Consider the following 14,866-nt stretch of genomic DNA (forward strand, 5'->3'; position numbering starts at 1 on the left):
TTTGAAATTTATATTTTCTTTTTTTTTTTTTTTCCGGCATGGGGAATCAAACTCACCACCTTGTGCTTGCCAGGCAGGTGCTGTGCCGCTGAGCTAAATCCCCAGCCCCTTGAAATTTATATTTTCTTGCAGTTTTATCAAATACTTTGTAAGTGGGGTGTTCAGATATATTGTGGAACCAAGCGAAGATTCTTGTCCTTGTTTTTCACTAGTGTCTAAATTAATGTTGAATTAGTTAGCCTTTGATTCAAAGAAGAAACACTTCAAAAAACCTGGCGCTTTTTTCTGGAACTTAATTTCCCCTGGTCCTTCTAACACTGAGTTTTTCACAGGCCTAAACACATCACCTAGTCCCCCTTTACGTCACTGAACTTTCTAGCTGAAATTTGTTTGAATTAAGAAGCTGCTGCTATATTATTAGTAGTTCACTTTTTTTCTTCTGTCATTTTGTTGAATAAAGTTACTGCGTTGTCTCTGTAACAATTTCCATGGAAACACTCAGATCCCTCAAAGAGCATAGTGTGGTGTAGCCTGTAAGAGGTACAGGAATTTAAAGAAGCTAGAGATTTTTATGTAAGAATAGAAAATGTCCTTGTAGAAGATGAACTTGAGTAAAGTTCAGACTGTGTTTTTGCCAAACTTGTTCTCATTTTGGATGCAGCATTTAATAGGATTCCAATTTTTTTTTTTTTTTTTTTAAACAAAATGAGTTTTAAAATTCTGAAGATGATTTTTCTTTCTAGGAGGAAAGATACCAACAGTCTTTTAAAGCTCAGCCCTCCCCACTTTGTAGCAGGATGTGCTGCTATGGAGGGGAGCAGACTGAGACGCTGGTAAAATGCCCAGGCTCACGCATCTGTAGCTTAGATTTGTAGAAAGGCAGCCTGTAGATAGAACCTTGTGATTTTCCTTATAAAACCCTAAGACCGTTTCAGCTGTTACCCAGCCATATGGCTTCCTTACCTTGTTTGTTGGTGAGTACATTGGATTTATTCAAAACAAAAGAGTATCCATACGGCTGTGTGACAGAAGCCAGCAGAATTTCCTGGTGGACCCTTTGACTGTCCACCCAGGAAGGTGTGCAGCCCTGGATAAGGCGGGCGTTTCTTCTGGAAGCAGAGTGATAAGTGAGGGCTCCTGGAGTGTGAGGCAGAGGAAGGAGACCATCCTCAGGAAGAGGTCAGCTTTCCTCCTTGCGTCGTGGGTGTTGTGTTGGACAGGAGTTACAAAAGGCCTTTAAATTCTGTTACTGTGCTTCGTATTTCAGCCTCAGGGTCTGACCGCAAGTAGCAGTCATGTGAGTAGCTAGAGAAAGCTGACAGGAAGCAGTCAAGGTCAGCAGGCACCTGGTTGTAAAAGGAGGATTATAAAGAGTGAGACAGGACAGAATTTAGAGGGATGGGCCAGGGGTGGAGCTCAGCAGCACAAGTGCCTGCCTGGCAAGAACAAGGTCCTGAGTTCAATTCCTGGTACCAAAAAGAAAAAAAAAAAAATACAGGGAAACAGCCACTTCAATAAGTTGGTGTTTTCAGAGCTGGTATGTAATTGTATTTTTCATGTGTCAGTAGTATTTAAGTTTGATCTAAGAAATATGGGTAGTAAATAAAAATTTCTTAAATTGCTAATCTTTTCTCACCTTTCCAAGGGAGAGAGCATATCAATTAGATCTGAGAATTGTCATTTTTAGTTAATGGCTGAGTATTGGAAAGTTGTTGAAATTATTGTGAATTGGTTTTTGTCCAAATAATTGCATGATTCCAAGTTACTTGTTAAATTTGGTTCACAGTGAAAAGTTTCACATAGCGGCTCCTTCCCATGATCTTTGGCTGTCATCAGAGAATGCTCCAGGTCAGTGATGGCAAACGTTTCAGAGCTTTCAAGGATAACAGCCCATCGGGGCATCCGTGTGGCATAGGTTCGCCGCGACTTCCCTCGGTTGTCAGCTTGTTCTGGAAGTGAGCTTGTGTGGTTTTGAACTCGTGACTCTGGAAGCATGCTATGAGGACAAAGTGGGTGTTACTTAATGACAGATTCAGCGCATCTGTTTGTGCTGCATAGTGCTGTGTGGCGAACGGGCAGAGTCACTTGGAGGAACATGGAATCAGGAACTGCCACGCAGTGCGAACAGAGTAATCACCCCAAAGTTAACTCTTCCTTTTAGCTCCACTTAAGTAGCACGGCACTCTGTATACGTGTACTGCCTGCTCGCTCTTTTCATTATTCTGTACTTTATGAAACCTGGGTGCACAGCAGTAGAATTCAGAGATCTTTTAGGAAAAATGCTTCCTGAAAGTAATGAATGCTAAAAGGAAACAGAGTCATTCAGAAGTTCGTGCCTTAGAGGGTAGGTGGGCGGGGACCCTGATGCCCACCACTGTGTATAGCACAGCTCCAGAACTTTGCATATTCAGGCTGTCTGCTAGTAATCAAGGGCATCTAAATTCTGACTCAAAGAAATGACTGGAATAGAATGAGAAAAGGGCTTTACTTTTGAAAACATTTTATGACCCAGGTGCTGAGCATTCTGGACCTACTACAGGCTTTTTTCAAGATAGGTGGGTTTTAAAACTGAATTGGTTCTAAATTACATGAGGCTTATGTGGGTCAGTATGTTTCCCCCAGCGTGACTCGCAGCCTTCCAAGTTGTGAATCCAGTGAGATTCTGTTCTGTAGTGCAGCGTGGAGAAAGTGTTATTCACATAAATGCACTCATCTGCGCGTACATTTGCGTGTTGTGGATTGAGTTCTGGCTTCTGTTACTTTGGTAATTTGGTGCTTTTGGTTTCTGGTTTAGTGCATCCAGCTCTGGATACCCTAAAAAATTCATCAGTTTCACTCTCGTGTTCCTCTAGCTTGGAGGAAGGCTGGCTGCTTTCTCTTTTGCACAGCCGGGAGACAGGTCGCTGACCTCTGAAGCAGTGTTGGGTTTACTTCATTGGAGCTCACCCGATGTTAATGAAAGCAGAACAGTGAATTAGACAGTGCTGACTTCAGAGTGGGGCGACTTGGGTGGGGGAATCTCAGAAGAGAACATGCTGTTATGGGCAACACCCAGAGAAAAATCGACACACCATGATAAAAGTTGTTGGGTATTTCTGGCCCACCAAGAGAGCAGAAGAGTGAGAGTTCCGTTGTCCTCTCAAATAAACTTAAGAAAATCAGCCTGGTTTTCATTCCACAGCATAGCTTTTATCAAAAAGAAAAACAAGACTGATCCCAGAAAAAATTTATTGGTGGGTGAAATGTATTGTTCTTGTCTTTATCTCCTCCCTGCTTAGCTGTCCTGCATCTGGTTAAACCCTCCCTCCTATTCCTTTAAAACCTTTTCTCAGAAACCAGATGAGATTTGTTCTGAAGAGTCAACAGCTGCAAACAACTTCCCCTGTCCTCTGCGCTACTCCAGGATCCTAACAGTGCCTTAAAATAGGAATCAAACCCCAGTGTCTGCAAGGGGAAAGCAACAGATCTGCCTGGATTTGAGACAAGAGGGAGTGGGGGGCTTTGGCCTGCCGGGGAGTAATCTGTGTGAGTGGGCAGGCGCCCCCGGCGCGGCAGGTGGGCGTGGGGGGGCTTCCAGATCACCGTGACTTTGATTCGTGGACGAGATCTGACTCAGTCCTCACGACATTCAGCAGTTTTGAAAGTACTGTGGCGATAACAAACAACTTCTGATACCCATGGTGCCCCTCTGAACAGTAGAGGCCAGCAGCTCCCACGCAGAGATCTTGAACAAAATATGCTTTTCTTAAAGCTAAATTTCTTTATTGTCTTTTTTGGGGAGATATTTGTCTTTATTATTGGTTGGTGTAGGAATATAATTGCTTTTACAAAATAACTTGGCAGTAGGGTAAGCTTTTACCTGCATTTAGTGAAATTTGAAGGGTGACAATCCTAAAATAAAATAAAAAACTTAGACAATGTATTTTCAATATTTAAAGATGCATTTTGAAACTTAAAAGCATAATTCTTTATGAGTGGGTATTCAGAGCTCCAGGTGGGTTGATGGAAGCAGTAACCAAGGCTCTGTTCATTTAAAAAATTTATCATGAACCAGGAACTCAACCAGTCAGCTTGCCTTGATACCCAAGAAGCAGAATTCTCCAGTCTGCATCGCGCAGGCTGTTAAGTGAAAGGGGCTTAGCAATATTTATGCAGAATGCAGCAAATAGCCTGATTGCGTTCCTGGCTTGAAAAGTAGGATATTCAGTTTCAGAGTGTATAAATTTGTCTAGCTTGTTTTTTTCAAGCTTTGAGAAATTAATTGCCAAGATACTTTCATCTAGAAGGAAGACAGATGCCTGGGAGTCTGGGTCTTGGTAATGTACATACTGTACTGTTTCTCTAATGGAGTCCAGCGCACCCTTGTGACTTAGATATTGGCAGCAAGGTGCAATATACACTTTTAATGTGATTCAAATGTTCTAGTCCACTTAAATTTCATAAGTTATAGTTTCCTGAATGAGAAAGTAGTAACAGGCTGTATTGTACAAGTATAGAGAGGAATGCGGTTTTCAGTGTTGTACCCCACCATTAAAAGTCAGCCGGGGCAGATTTAAAAGCAGCGAGAGCAAGCAACTAATTGTGCCCTAGCTCTTTGCCCTGTGGTTGTCATACTCTATACTTTTTATGGAAATGAATAGTCCAGCTATTTCGTAGGTGTGGGGGAAGATGATAATAGTGAGAATTTTGTCCAGAGTATATGTTTATCTGATTCTCTCTTCCTGCCCAAAGACAGGACTGGTGTTCATCCATGGAGTGCACACTGGCTATAGCTCTTTTGAAAACCTGGAGAGGGAAAACATTTATTAGATACTTTCAAATGTGCCAGACACTGTGCTTTTAGATTTTAACGTTTGTTTCACAGCAGTCCTGGGTGTAGAAGAATATAGAAGGGCTGGAGGTAGGAAGTGATGCCTTCATTATTTTGTTGTAGCGGAGTGGGGTAGAAGGGCACGGGCATGGGCAGGGGTGTGAGTTTTGTGGCGGAGGTGGAGGGAGTTCTGGCCTGAGGGTTCATTTCCTGTGTGAGGTACAGGAGGTGGGCTCCATGCAGAGAGTGGTGAAAGAGAAAGGATGGAGGTTGAAAGCTTGGAGAGATTGTAGAAGACTGCCCAGAAAAAAGTACACATTTTCTGGGCAATATTGAGGCACATTTGATAGTGTTAATTGTGGGTCTGTGGCAGCCTGATGGATTCCACAGTGCTTAAGTATCTCCTTATCGGGACAGATGGAGATGCTATTAAAAAAAAATTATTCACAACACTCGTTCAGGAGAGTACATCGGACTTTTTTCAGGGCTCGTTGTAATGTATGCAGGAGGCAATGCAGTTTGACTTTACTGCCGTGCTTTAGGGTTCCGTGGTACTCAGTTTGGGAACCACAGATGTGGCCATTAAGTTCATCGTTGATTGGGCTGTTTGCTAAGCTCACAGTGTATTATGAGATAGTCCTGAAGTCAGCATGGTAAAGAAGTCAAGACACCCAGGTCTTGCCCCAGCCTTTCTTCAATTTGGTGCTGTGCATTCTAGTACTCAGTGGCTAAAGTTTACTCAGTACTGTGTTAGGCACTGACCTCAGTGCACCACTTCTCAGGGGTCTACTCACAGTGTTTTTTCTTGTTGTACTGGCCCTAGTGTGTACACGCTCCTCTGGAAATTCCCTTGAAGTGACTGGCATCTTCATTTTACAGGTGAAACTAGAGTTCAGAAAATTTTTTTTGAGTGACTTGCCAGTAAATATACAGCAAGTGGTTGTAGGATATAAACTCGACTTTTTTTTTGTTTTTGTTTTTTTGGTTTTTCTCCGGTACCGGGAACCGAACTCACGACCTTGCGCTTGCCAGGCAAGCGCTTTGCCGCTGAGCTAAATCCCCAGCCCCTCAAGACTTTTTTTTAAACTCTGAAGACTGTGATTTCTGTCTCTAGCCGTGGTTTCTCCTGTAGACACCACACCCTCGTGCTTGTGTCTCCTGTGAGCCACCTTCCACGTTTTGCAGTGATCCTGATCGGGAGATTTTTTTTTTTTTTAAATTTTAAAGAGAATGAAAAATAAAACCATTAAAACGATACAGAATTTCAAAACAAGATGATAGGAAATCAACAATGGTTGTTATATTGAATATTGTTATCTTTTTAGTTTTTTTTAAAATTCTCATTCTCAGATGGAAACACTGATTCAGAAGAAGTTAGCTGCTTGCCCAAATGAAGTGCTGGGAATGGAATTTGAATCTATGTCTAAGTGATTCTAACAACCAAGCTCATAGTTTATCCTGACGGCCAGAAGATTATAAAACCTAAAGTTCTGAGTTACTTAAGTTGTGATAATAGGGCTTTTGTGCTCCTATATTTTGATAAAAACTATCTATGTAGAAATCATGGGTGGTATGTGTGGCACCTCTCCGTTGTACAGTGCCTCCATTGCCCCGCATGTGGAGTGACAGAGAATATATTGTGCTTTCCGTTTATAAACGTATGTGTAGAGGGCAGGGAGGCTGAATGGGCCTATTTGTGAGTGGCCAGCTGACCGGGAGAGAGCAGAGCAGCAGCATCCGGCCAGCAGACCCCTGAGATGGCACAGAGCAGGCAGGGCTTGGTTTTAAAGGCTTGTGTAGCAGAGCATTAGTTTTTTCAGTGACAAGAGGAAGTCTCTTGATTCTGTTACTTCTCTTTAAAACTTAGTAGCGAACAGTGGTTCATCTGCATGTGGAGCTGAAATCCTCCTGGGAGAGGAGGTCTCCCAGGCATCACAGGCCCACTTTAAGTTGGTGGACTCTGCAAGTGGGAAACAGCTTTGGGTTGCTGGCTGAATTGTATTGCATTGCTCCAGGGTCCTCAGGACTCAGAGGTCCTTGGGGTTAGGATAGTAGATTGACACATGGGAGTGTGGAGCCTGAGGTTGTCACAGAATGCAGGAATGCAAGGATTAAGTGGCCACTGTAGTATTTTGGCACTTCTCCAAGTACTTACTGCTCTCTTGGAGAGGTGTAACTGCCGTGTAGGAAACAGAAAAGCATTTACATCCAGAACACATGGAGTGGGGTGCAGAGTTCAGCAGCCAGGGCTTGTGCCCCCAGGCCTGCTGTTGTGGTTTACCCAGCCGAGGAGCGGGAGAACCGCTGCTGTTGAGACTTGGTCCCCGTGTCTTTCGTCTGTCTTGAATGCGGGCTTTGTCTTTCCTTTTCCCTGCACACAGCCACGTTTAGCATTTAAAGTTGAGCCGTGTCCCCCGAGGGGCTGCTGTTTCTGTTTTCCAGAAGGTAGTTGTCCGTTCGTGGGGGCGTGCACCGGCCCCGGAGAGCGTGTGTGCTCCTTGCTTTGCCTGGTGCGTGCAGCGCTGCCGCATCTTAGGATGAGACAGGTGATTTGCTTGGGCAGCACTTCACGCTGGGTTGTACGGGTGCAGTGTAAGAATATAAACCAGCAGCAAGTCAGTTGGCACAGATTTTAGCCCACACGGACCTTTCTGACTCCTAGGTAGAAATAACACTGAAAACTTGCATCCCAAACAAGAGTGCCTGTCATTACTGAGGTGTCTAAAGGTTCCTGGTTGTAACCTTCGATTTAGGTCAGCTCTGTTATGGCATAGTTGTGTCACGTGTGCACCATCTCAGTTACCCGGTGACACCTCGGAATTGGTTTTGCTGGTATCGTGAGAGTTGTTGCTTCACCCATCATATTAATGTCACGAACTGTGTCTCTTCATGCTCGGAGTGCTGTAGAAGGTATCGTGGCGTGCCAGGGAGTGTTTTCCCTCACTGCATAGAAAGCGTAGACATGTGAGATGTAAAACAATGAACAGGGTCATGCTGGTTTCTCAGGCAGGTGTGATGAGTGACGACTGAAGGAGGGGAGCTGAGCCTGCGGTATGAAGGCCCGGGGCCTCGGTTGCCATGTGGTTTGGTAGAGGAGGGTGGGGCGGGGACTGGAGGAGAAGCAGGTCCGTGCAGGCTGGGGTGTGAGCAGCGGGCACGTTCCAGGCCTCTTCAGAGGTGTTTTTAAGTTCACACGATGGATCCAGGCACTGTTAGCAATCTTTGTGTAATACTTACCAGCCACCTGCAGGTACATAATGGTGACATTCGACACTAATCACCTAGGACTAATCATGTATTGTCGAAAAGAAGATTATCAAAATACAGCTTGTGTGGTGTACAGGCCTCAGACAGTTCTGCGCCACCTGCATGCTGTGTGCTTCGCTGGGGCCTGGGATTATAGACTTCTAACAACTCACCCTTCTGCCCAGGGGCCTGCGAGTCGTGAGGGCGGAAAGAAAGATCAGTAAACTAGAACATGACTTAGATATCCCCGCAAAAAAGATTTTGGAGTTATTGAATTGTTTTGTTCTTAATGTGTGTTGATATTGTCCACAAAATTCCAGCAGCATTAACGTGATGCTTTTTAATACCAGGATTTTGTACACATATATTGAGAAGTTTTCTTGCTGGAGTTTCCCCACGTCTGTGACTGGTAAGGGCTAAAAGCTAAGTAGCAGGCTAAAGGAGGAGAAGAATCAAGAACAGAGAAATTAATCACCGTGCCGAATGTCCGAAGGCCTGCTGTGTAGGACTTGCCAGTTTTCCGGGTGTTGTGGCCTTGCTTGTCCGTAGAAACGCTGCGTGGAGCAGTCCGTTAGGACCAGTGAATGTGTGCTGCAGTGAAAGCTTCGGTGGTGCCGGAGTCATTGTCTCTGTTTAATGATACAGTTTTATTTCATGACACGCCTTCCTCATGAGCTGGTAGCTTTTTAGTCATTTAATGTTAGGGCATTGCTGAGTCTGCCAAGGTTTTCCACTTCCTGACAGAATTAAGTTATCGAGAGCCATGCCTGTATTGATGGGTGAGTGCAATGGAGAGCTGAAGTAGCATCAGCAAGAACACTAGTTCTCCACTGCTTCTCCCCCGGCTCCTCATGAATTTAGAGATTTAAGAAAACGCACTGTTAGTATCTTACAGTTAACAGGTGGACAGTGTGAAATGGGTTTTACTAAACTACGGTCAGAGTCTCAGGGAGCTTTCCTTCAGTTCAGGACAGCTCGAGGGGGGTCCTTGTCTTGTGGCCCTTTCCTGCATCCTCACAGCCGACACAGATGAGCTGCTTCTTCCCACACTGCATCACTGTGACTTCTCCCCAACCTGTTTACTCTTTTTTTTTATTGTAGTAAAATATACATAACATGGAGTTCACTGTTTTTACTGTTTGTAAGTGTAAGGCTTAATGACACTAAATAAATTCACGATATTGTGCAACATCACCACTATGTATCTCCAGATTTTTTTTCAACATGCCAAATTGTCCCCGCCAAGCAGCAGTCTCCATTCTCCACGCCCACCCGGCACTGGTAACTGTGGCTTTACCTGTTGTAGGTGTTCCAAGCAAACCACACGGTACTTGACCTTTCCTGACTGATTTCTTTAGCATGTTTTCTTGGTTCGTCCATGTTGTCAGATATATCCAAACTGTATTCCTTTTTATGGTTGATTCTCTCCTTTGCATGTGTACGTCATGTTTGTTACTGAGTCCTCTCCTTTCGGTGCCTTTGCTTGTTTCTACTCTTGGCTGTTGTGGATGTGACTGTTACTAATACTAGTGTACAAGGATCTGTTTGAATCTCTTTTCAGGTCTTTGTATATATTCCCAAGAGTGAGATTGTAGGGTTATCTGTTAAGTCTGCATTTCACTTTTTGAAGAATTACCATACTATTCTTCATAGTGGGTACCATGTTTTACCTTTTTTTTTTTTTGTTTTGTTTTCTGGTACTGGGAATCAAACTCACAACCTTGCGCTTGCCAGGCAGGCGCTGTGCCACTGAGCTAAATCCCCAGCCCCCATGTTTTACCTGTTTAACAATAATATATACTGCTTCTAATTTCTTTATAACCTCCTCAATACTTCTTTCTCCTCCTCCTCCTTTTCTTTTTCTTCTTCTTTTAAAATACTTCTAAGGACTTCAGATAGGTTGATCCCACGCAGGCAGTAGGATAATCTTCCCATTTCAAGATTTTCAGCCTAATCACACCTGCAAATCAAATCTCTTTTATTGTAGATGGGATTGAACCAGGTGTTTATACCAAACATTACCTCTAGTCCTTTAACTTTTTTTTTTTTTTTTTGTAATTTTGAGGTGGTCTTGCTAAGGTTCTTGCTAAGGGTAACCAGAGCTAAGTTACCCTGGCTGGGCTCAAATTTGTGATCCTTATTAGCCTCCCAGAGTGCTGGGATTATAGGCATAAGCCACCATATCCAGTTACAAATCAAGTCTTAATGGCAGTATATTCACAGATTCTTGGGATTAGCATGAGGAAATGTTTGTGTACCGTTATTTGGCTGATTATAGAGTCTGCTTTGGAGTTCTAGCCATTTGCAAATGAGGAACAATAAATTTGAGGCTATCATTCTGGCTTATGATTGTTGCAGAAATATCCCTTTGTAAGACAGAGCCGTACTCTTTCTCCTATTTTCTCAGAAGGTGTGGCCTTAGTCGAACAGGCACTTCAGTTATTTTCTTCCTGTGGTGATCTGTGTCCTGAGATAAAAGATTGTGAGGCAGTGAGTAGAGCCAGCCTTGAATATGGAGCCCAGGTTCAGTAATGATTTTTGCAGCAACTGCTGTGAAAGAGCACAGTGAGACTAGCAATGATTCCTTCCGAGGAGGGAGGTGGAGGTGTGCTGTGAGAAGGGCCACAGGACAGGTGCAGACACTGCTTGGGATCAGGGTTGTGTGGGGTTTGGCTAGTGTCTTTCTTTTCTTTTCAGAGTCAGACTCAGGGCTCTGAGCTTGCCAGGCAGGTGCTGTGCCGCTGAGCTACATCCCTGGCCCTGGCTAATAGCTTATAATTAGGTTGAATTTTATATCTTCAATTACCCGTGTTTTTTTTATAGAATTATAAAATACGGGAGATTGATCCTTATATTGGTTTGGGTGATATTTTGCAAGGGGAAACAATATAATACAGGACACATATTTTATAGGATTATTTATAACAGTCACCCAAAGAATGATGTACAAGAGAGTGCAGGAAATCTGTCCACACACCAAGACCAAGGAAACTAGCTGAGGGCTGGATCCCACAGAAATGTCCTGCATGAGTCCAGCTGAAGGCCTAGAGCTCGTAACAGTGCCTCCCACAAGTCCAGCTGGAGGCCCAGAGCCCACGACAACGTCTCATGCAGGCCTGTTTCAGGGATCTGCACTGGGAAGGGCCAAAAGTCAGTGGTGGCATCTAGGAAGTCTGTGCCCGTGGGATGAAGGATCTGTGCCAGCAGGCTGAGGGGTCTGCACTGGAGCCAGGAAGCAACGCTCAGAAGAACCAGAGCTCCCCTGGAAAGTACCACAGCCATCCTCAGCAGTAGTGAGGTCCTGATCTCCTCCGATGATCAAGATGGCCGAGTTCCCACTCAGGAAGCCCATGCAGCAAGCTTCTTCAGGAGACTGTGCTGTGCACCTTCTTCCCCTCTGGAGCCAGGAAGCGATGCTCAGAGTGAGGACCAGAGCTCTCCCAAAGTGAACCAAAGCCATTCTCAGTGCCAACAAGGCCCCGAGCTCCTTGGAGGATGAATACAACCGAGTTCATCAGGAAAGCCAGCATGACGAGCTCCTCCAAAACAACCAACAGCTCCTTACAGCTTCTACCAGCTTCCAACAGCCCTTTTCATTTGCACAACCCTCCTCCTTCTTCTCCAGGTCTGCCTCTTATGCTGCTGGCAATGGTCCCCAGGTGGGCCTCCCACACGCTTACTCCGTTCAGCTGGGGGTTATAAGTTGACCAGCAGTTATCAATCCACTACCGTCCTTACCCGCAGAATGAGACCCCTTTCTCTGGAGTTAGCCTCTGTGATTTGTACTGGCCCACTCCTTGAATGTGCCCGCTTCATTGTGCAGGGAGCCTTCGGCTTGTTAAGTGTGGCCTTGAGTATAACTCCAAAGCCCAGTTTGCAAACTGCTCATCCAGACACAGCTTTTGGCACAGCAGTTGGCAGACTGTAGGTGAAGAATTGTGTAGATTCCAGAACATGTCAAGAAATCAGATACCAGGCCTCTAGTGAGAATCAGGTAGGAGGTTGGAAAGGAACTGAGCGAGTGATACTTTCCATTACTCTCCTTGTTTGAGTGTGATAGGAGTCTGTGTTCAGCAGTTGGTGTGGTGGCCAGAGGAGGGGGTGTGGTTTGGCATCTTGGGGTGTACTCTGAGAACCTTGTAAGCCAGGCGCGTGGGAAGCGGCGGGAAGACCGGCTGCCGGAAAGCTCGCCCTGACCACTGTAGTGATGCCTGGTGTTGGGTGGTGAGAATGCTCTTCTACCAGCTTTCAACCTTGTTAGCGATAACTGTCCTTGTGATTAAATAGAAGTAATATAACTACAACCAGCTTTTGTTCATTCCTACTTGTAAATGGTAGCAAAGATATGACTGGTTTAAAACAGTAAACAGTTCACATCCACTTTTGAGAAGTTGATTTAGTTTGTACTTACTGGTAAAGCATGTATAATTTTTGTTGGTAATTTTCGTTTGTAACTTATTGGTAAAGCATGTATGGTAGAGGTTCATAAATTGACAAATGAATTTTTCTATGAAGAAGAGGAAGACGGTGACAAGTGCTGCTGTTTTTTATAAGAAAATCTGATAGTCAGGGAAAGATGGAGGTGGGGTAGATCATAGTAATAATTTATATGTTCCTCAAAATGAAAATAATGCTATCTGATAGGCATTGAATGCTAACTGCATGGGAGTTTTGCTAACTAAATGTTTTACCTGATCTTACTTTCTCAGATGTGTATTACCTGATCTTATTTTCTCAGATGTGTATGTGTGTGTGTGTGTGTGTGTGTGTTTGTTCACGTATACCCATAAGCAAATATACCTGGACACATGTAAGTTCTTCTGTCATGGAATGAAAAAAGTAGTAGACAAGTTGCCTGGATTATTTTTTTTAAAGGCTTTATTGAGTTGAACAAATAAAAACGGTATGTATTTTATAATGTTTTGACATGCATACACATTTTGAAATTATCACAATTAAGCTGATTAACATATACTTAGCACTTTTTCCTCCTCCTTTGTGTGTGTGTGGGCAGTGAGAGTACTTAAGGAATACCCTCTTAGAAAATTGCACGCAGAAATAGTTGTCACCGCACTGTACATTACATTCAGAAGTTACCTGTCTACAGCGTCTCATTTCTGTGTTGACCAACATCTCATTTCTATGTTGCCCTGGATCCTTGACTCTACCGCTAGTAATAATCAGTTGTATGAACCTACACAAATAGCTTTACCTTTTTCAACCTATTTGGTCACCTGTAGAAGACAGAATAGGACTTAAATAACACAAGCTTGCTTTTTGCACTGGGCTTTCTGGGTGTGTGGCGGGAGAGTCATTTGTGTTCCCTTCAGTACGTACACAGAGAAAGCCTTCCAGGCCGATAGACTGCACTTCCGATCGTGGATGGGAGGTTAGAAGTGTGTTGCATTCCCCAGGAAGGGTAGCTTTCCGGTCAGATTTTATTCTGTGGATGTCAGGGGGTGAGGGAGAGACCCGTTTCTCCCTTCGTGGGCTTCACTGGCAACAACGAATGATATTAATACCCTCCATGATTACATAAAAATGACAGTGACAGTGAAAGAGGACCGGCTGGTGATGAGCTTTGGGGAACTGTTTGGCTGGCTGCCTGAGTCTTGTGCCAGGAAAGAGGCTGGATGTATTTTCGCGGTGTTCTCAGGCTTAGGAAGATACTGAAATTTGGGATGCCAGGTTGTTGCTTGGACCATGAATATAGGTCGTGGAGGGAGACAGCTTTGAAATGTGCGGAACAGAAGGCTGGGCCGTGTGTTCAGCTGGCAACTCTTGCCATCATCTGTCGTAATGTTAAAGTGAACTCGGGAGAATTGGTCCATTGCTCAGCACCAAGTGACTGAACCGATCTCCTTCTAGGGCAAGGAAGAACAGCATTGTGGGCAGAGTTAGCAGAGGAGGGATCATTTACCTGGGGTGCTTTGAGCGTGCTGGCGAAGGCTTGCTTTGCCCACACGTTCCTCGGTGGACGACGTCTCCCTGCCGCTGCGGAGTGAGTCAAGCTGTGCACGGTGCCCACTCGGACCTGGTCCCCGCGCACCCTTTCCCTTCTCACTGATTCCATGGCTCACAGCCCTCCGTCTTCTCCTGTGGTCATGCTTTCTTCATAACCTTTCTTTCACCTAAAATCATGACAGTAACAGGAAGAATGACGAGTGCTTTCCAGGTGCTTGCTTTCACGTTGGTTCATGTGCACTGTCTGATTTGATTCTCTCCTTCTTTGTGGTGTTGTTACCATCGCCGTCCCCATCCTCGCCACCACTTCACACGGGGGAAGTTCGAATTTTAAATAAGGTACTGAGGGTCACACTGCTGGTGAGTAGTAGACTTACAGTTGGGTCTCCAGAGTCCAGATATTAAAAACTGTATTAATACCAGACTTTGCTGTCTTCTCCAACACCCAGGCCTGATTTATACCATTTCCTGCTTTTCCTAACAAAAAACAATTCTGGTCTTCCTCTGAAGCTTTGTCATATGAAAATCGGAACCTGCTCTGTTTTGTGTTAATGTAGCTATCTTTTCTCCTGCTTCATTGAAGCTTCATTACATCTGAGTTTATCTCACATTCGTATCTCCACTTGCTTTGGCTTTTGTTAGGGTTTAGGATGTGTTTGCTAACTTGGCATGGTATCCTGGTACTAATATTCAGCTCATATTTTTGTTTTTATTTATGATTTTAAAGTTCTTGTAAGACGTGTGTTCAAATGTATTTTATCTGAAAGTATTAATGGCCTGGGCGGTACCATGCATTTCTCCTTTATATGCTATTGGCTGTGTGTCTGATTACTCAGGTGGAACTGT

The 14,866-nt window shown here is 44.3% G+C and overlaps 1 protein-coding gene across 1 annotated transcript in view; it reads left to right on the forward strand.

Moving 5' to 3' along the window:
- Nucleotides 1-14,866, forward strand: part of Fmnl2 (formin-like 2) — a 151,195-nt gene that overhangs the window by 989 nt on the left and 135,340 nt on the right. The window lies entirely within an intron of this gene.

This window comes from Chinchilla lanigera, unplaced genomic scaffold, assembly GCF_000276665.1.
Source record: "Chinchilla lanigera isolate Chin_1 unplaced genomic scaffold, ChiLan1.0 scaffold00039, whole genome shotgun sequence".
Lineage (NCBI taxonomy): Eukaryota > Metazoa > Chordata > Mammalia > Rodentia > Chinchillidae > Chinchilla > Chinchilla lanigera.